A 6000-nucleotide genomic window follows, 5' to 3' on the forward strand; every position below is an offset into this window, starting at 1 on the left:
TTTATTTCTCTTACACAGCTGTTTCTGTTTCAGTTAATGATTGTGTTTCAACCTACATATTGAATTGATGATCATTAGCACCTGTTTGGTGTAATTGTTTAATCATTACACCTGACTATATGCCTACAAAATCCCTGACTTTGTGCAAGTGTACCTAGAAGAATTGATGCTGTTTTGAAGGCAAAGGGTGGTCACACCAAATATGGATTTGATTTAGATTTTTCTTCTGTTCACTCACTTTGCATTTAGTTAATTGATAAATATAATCAATTAACATGTCTATTTTTGAAAGCATTCTTACTTTACAGCATTTTTTCACACCTGCCTAAAACTTTTGTACAGTACTGTAGGTGGGGGTTGTGCAGCAGGGGCTCCAGAAGGAGTCCTTCGCCCTCGGCCGACAGAAAACATGCTCCGGGTCCTGAGCAGGTCCTGGTAAAAGACCGGCAGCTCGGTGAGACTGATTCCCCGGAGGTCGACCCAGAAGAGCTGCCGCTCGTAGCCCAGGTCCTGCAGTTGGCGCAAAAGGAGGGACACCAGCATGCACCACTGCGGGGCCGGGTCTGCGTACAGGTATCTCTGCAGGGTCTGGAGGCGGAAGGTGTGCACCTGGCTCTTGATGCACACCAACCCTTGCCCTCCCTCGGCCAGAGGGAGGCTCAGAACTGCCGCAGAGACCCAGTGCTTTCCGGCCCAGAAGATGTCCGTCAGCTTCCTCTAGACCCTGGACACAAACTCAGGGGGTGGGCTCAGGACGATGAGTCGATGCCAAAGCATCAACGCCACCAGTTGGTTTATCACCAGAGCCGTGCCCCTGAAGGAAAGCAGTTTCAGCAGACCCGACCACGACCTCAGCCTCGCAGCCACCTTGTCCTCCAACTCCACCCAGTTGGCTGCGACCGAGGTCTCTGCGGGGCTCAGGTGGACTCCCAGGTATTTGAAGCTGTCTGCGCTCCACTTGAACTGCTGGAGCGCGACAGGGAGGGAGTCCACCCGCCAGGGACCCACCAGTAACCTGGAGCATTTGGTCCAGTTGATCCTGGCAGAGGAAGCGGCAGAGTAGACGCTCTGGCAGCTCCGCATCCTCTCCAGGTCAACCGGATCGGAGGCCAGCAGGAGCATGTCGTCGGCGTAGGCCGACAGGACCACCCTCGTGTCCGGCGCGCTGAGCGCCAACCCCGTGAGTCTCCTGCGAAGGAGGCAGAGGAAGGGCTCGATGCACAGCGCGTACAGTTGTCCGGACAGTCAGTTGGCCCTCGAACTCGTCCCGGACGCCATCGCCAACCGTGGGAAGCCCGTCCCACAGAACCCTGCATGCATCTGAGTCGACAGGATTTGGAGAGAAGAGGGTAGAGTAGAATGCCCTGGCCCTCTCGTTCACGCTCTCCGTTCAGTCTCAGAAAGGAGATTACCTGGGCCCTGCGGATATGGTCCTTACACCTGTTAACGTTCACGGTCCCGATGCGATACATTGTCCTCTGTCGGGTGTAGTTGGCGACACTCACGAGAGATCCTGAGATCTCCCGAAGTTCACCAACTGGTCGTGTAACTTTCGGGCACGAATGTGCACGCTTGTGCCCGAAGTCTTGCTGGCGTGGCTGGCCCTGAGGAAGGATCTCACAGAGTGTAGGATCCTCTGGAAATCCCCCCATTTGTCCAGGGCCAGCTGGACCTTGTCCCTGCGGTGGATGGTGGCCTCCAAGAAATCCAGGAGCTCCGCCGCAGGGATGTCCGGAGAAGGGGCGGACAAACTCTGAGCCCACACTACATGTGGACTCAGAGTCCTCCTCCCGCTCCTCCGGTTCTCCACCGCCACCCTCGCGATGGAGAAGCACAACGCACTCACGTTGGTGGGTGAGCGCGTTGTGTCTGATCTTGATTTTAACCGACTCTCCCAGCGCCCCCCCCCCAGGGGACGCGACGGGAGAGATCAGCGGCGGGACCCTGGCGAGGACCGTCTGCACCCTTGATTTCGGGGGCGCAGACGGACGATCGACGTACGCCGCCGAGCCGGACGGCCTCGTCGTCCCCACTCTGGGTCCCTCCTTTGAGGTCCGAGGCACGGTCTTAGGCCCGTCCTCTTTCCTCAAAGGAAGGGGATCCACCCTCTCGGGTCCTTCCCCTCCCTTCCCTAAAGAAAGGGGATCCACCCTTTTCGGGTCCTTCCCCTCCCTCCGCATCAGTCACCGGGACTGCCTCGGGCGATGTTTCTCCCCTGACGGTCGCACAAGGGCCAGAGCCCTCGTCGCTGCTAGAAAGGGAAGCCTGAGGCTGTTGTTCTTCCAGGGGCTCCTCCCGCGCCCCCTCGTGACTGGAACCTGCCCCTCAATGCTGGGTCGGAGCGGTTTCTTGGCCCCGTTGCACATCGGGGAGGGGATCTACCTTGAGGGCACCACCTTCTGCCCTCTCTGGTTCTTCCCCTCCCTTCTGCGCTCCGGAGACCATTGTAGGCGTGGGCTCCGCAGAGCCCACATCTGCCTCAGGGGGGGTTTTCTTATCCCCCTCCGTGGCAGCACGAGGGCCGGAACCCCCGTCGCCGCAAGAGAGGGAAGCCTGAGGCAGCTCTTTTTCTGGTTGGGGGGGCTCAGCTCCCCCCTCCGGCCCCTCAGCAGGCAGCTCTTGGTCTGGGAGGGGTAGTTCTTCCTCCCCCTCTGGCCCCTCGGCAGGGGTCGCCTGCATGGGCTCCGCTTTATCCACGGAGCCCATGCCTGCCTCGGGAGCTGGTTCCGCCGCCCCCTCCTCGGCAATACAGGTTTCAGGACCCGTGTCACTACCGGAGGAAGGCGGTGCCCGAGGCAGCTGTTCTGTCGGGGGCCCCTCCTGCGCCCCCACGGCGACCTCCGCTGCGGCCGGCCCCTGGTGATGTTCTTGAATGGGGGGGCTGCTTTGCTCGCAGCCGCCTTTGCCCATTGTTTGGGGGGCTGTGGTGTCTGCCCGCTCATTTTAATTATTTTATTTATTTGTTTTATCTATTTTTTATTTTCCAAAATAGAAAAACAAAACACACACACAAGACAGACACACCCCTGCACTGCAAACAGTTACCAGCGCAAGGGTACACAAAAAGACAAACCACCACCTACACTGTAACTAATGTAGGGGCACACACAGGACAAACAGATTTTTTTTTAAATTAAATTAAATAAACGAAAAATAACTACCCCTGCACTCCAATAATGCAGGAGTAGCAAACTAAAAAATAAAACAAACAAACAAAATTTTGAATTTATTTTTAAACAAATAAATAAAAATTCACACACACCCCTGCACTTCAATAGTGCAGGGGCACACACACAAAAATAAAAATAGAACAACCAAAAACACAAAAGTTTTTTTTTTCTTTCTTTCACAAACAAACGTATTTATTTATTTTTAAATAAATAAATAAATACAAGTTCACACACCCCTGCACTCCAATAGTGCAGGGGTAAAAGAAAAATTCAAAAATAAATCAAAGTTTAAAACTAAACAATCGTTTTAAACTTAAAAGTAAATCAAAAAACAAACTAAGGGCAAACAAAGGAGCACACGGCCTGTGCTCCCTGCCTGCCCTTCCCCCACTCCGCACACAGCAGAGATGGGGGATTTTTAAAACAAAACTATTTTTAACTCAAAAACTAAAACAGTTTTATAAATGAAAATAATATCAATAAAAAGGCAAAAATTAAACCTTTAAGGTAAAATTAAAAGTTTAATAAAAGAGTGTTTTTAAAAAGAAGGAAAAATAAAGGAAAGAAGAATCTCTAAAACTAAAAAAGTGTTTTTTTATTAAATAAAAATACTAAATCAAAATGTTTAACTAAAAAGGTGCACTACTACTTTTAGATAAGTTAAATTATAAAAAGATTTAGAAAAGAAAGTTTAAATAACTGTTTAAAATGTTTTTTAAGCACAGCTGCAGGAGCGCCACAAACGTGCGACCTCTCAGTAGTCCTATTTAAGGCCTAATGGCCGGACTACACCGAATGCCCAGTGGAGAAAAAATTCAATTTAGCACCCCTAAATTAGGGGTGCCAACAAGAATTAGGCCCTAACTAATTAAATGAAAAGACCAGAAAAAGGACTGTAAATTAAATATTTAATACCAAAGGGGAGGTGGTACAGAGCACGCCCCCTAGAGCCCACTGGTCGACAAAGGTGGTCATGTCGCCAGCGGACTCTGCGTGGGCGTGCTCTAACTTAACCCTAGAACGGATAAGGGCCCTGAACATGGCCCCACAGTCAAAGAGACCCTCCCCGATCATCTTACGCTTCCTGGTCTTGTAAATTGCCAGTTTAGCAAGAGCCAGGAGCAGATTCACGAGGAGGTCCCTCTTCTTGGTGGAGCCATGAACAGGGTGCCCGAAAATGAGGAGGGTGGGTGAAAAATGCAGCCAGAACTGCAGCAACAAATTCCTCAGCAGCAGGAAAAACGGCTGCAGCCTGGCGCACAAAAAATAAATGTGGCTTACCGACTCGGACTGACCGCAGAAAGGGCATGCGGCATCCAAGTCGGTAAAGTGACGCAGGATCTCTCCTGACGCGAGCGCTCCGTGCAGGACCCTCCACCCCAAGTCCCCAGCTCCCCTGGAGACCAGCGGGGAGTACAGGGCCTCCCACTGGGGACCGACACCCTCCGGTGGTCGGAGGGTCTCCCGCCAAGCGGTGTCTCGGCGGGAGACGAGGGCGAGGAAGTGGAGGGTGTGGAGCGTCATCGCGTACAGGGTCCTCCTCGACGCCGATCGGAGGGGCGTCGAGGAGAACCGCGAGATCCTGCTCAGGTTGTTCTCGAGGGGAGGCCGGGGGGGGGGCCCGCGCCTTGGGTTCGATCAGCAGGACCGGAGAGCCGGGGGTAGGGGGGGGGTGGAAGATGGCTCCCCGGTCCTGAGAACTCCCTCGAGATACCTGACAGAGTCTGGGTGCAACGCTGCTTTGCACTCCCGGATCGCGCGGCCGGCCGTCCGTCCTGGCGACGAGCCACTCGGACCGCTCGCGATCCAGGAGATCCCAGACTCTGGTCACCTTGGCCGAGATCAGCGCGCGCCGCACCGAGGGGGACTCCAACGCCTGCGCACCCAGGTGGGGGTTGTGCAGCAGGGGCTCCAGCAGGAGTTCCTCGCCCTCGGTCGGAACGGCGTCTCGGCCGACAGAAAACATGCTCCGGGTCCTGAGCAGGTCCTGGTAAAAGACCGGCAGCTCGGGGAGACGGATTCCCCGGAGGTCGATCCAAAAGAGCTGCCGGTCGTAGCCCAGGTCGTGCAGCTGGCATAACAGAAGGGACGCCAGCGTGCACCACTGCGGGGCCGGGTCTGCGTACAGGAATCTCTGCAGCGTCTGGAGGCGGAAGGTGTGCACCTGGCTCTTGATGCACACCAACCCTTGCCCTCCCTCGGCCAGAGGGAGGCTCAGAACCGCCGCAGAGACCCAGTGCTTTCCGGCCCAGAAGAAGTCCGTCAGCTTCCTCTGGACCCTGGACACAAACTCAGGGGGCGGGCTCAGGACGGTGAGTCGATGCCAAAGCATCGACGCCACCAGTTGGTTAATCACTAAAGCCCGTCCCCTGAAGGAAAGCAGTTTCAGCAGACCCACCCACGACCTCAGCCGAGCAGCCACCTTGTCCTCCAACTCCACCCAGTTGGCTGCGACCGAGGTCTCCGCGGGGCTCAGGTGGACTCCCAGATATTTAAAACTGTCCGCGCTCCACTTGAACTGCTGGAGCGAGACAGGGAGGGAGTCCACCCGCCAAGGACCCACCAGTAACCCGGAGCACTTGTCCCAGTTGATCCTGGCAGAGGAAGCGGCAGAGTAGACGCTCTGGCAGCTCCGCATCCTCTCCAGGTCAACCGGGTCGGAGGCCACCAGGAGCACGTCGTCGGCGTAGGCCGACAGGACCACCCTCGTGTCCGGCACGCCGAGCGCCAACCCCGTGAGCCTCCTGCGAAGGAGGCAGAGGAAGGGCTCGATGCACAGCGCGTACAGTTGTCCGGACAGAGGGCAGCCCTGACGCACTCCTCTCCCGAA

The sequence above is a fragment of the Acipenser ruthenus genome, unplaced genomic scaffold (genome assembly GCF_902713425.1).
Source record: "Acipenser ruthenus unplaced genomic scaffold, fAciRut3.2 maternal haplotype, whole genome shotgun sequence".
Lineage (NCBI taxonomy): Eukaryota > Metazoa > Chordata > Actinopteri > Acipenseriformes > Acipenseridae > Acipenser > Acipenser ruthenus.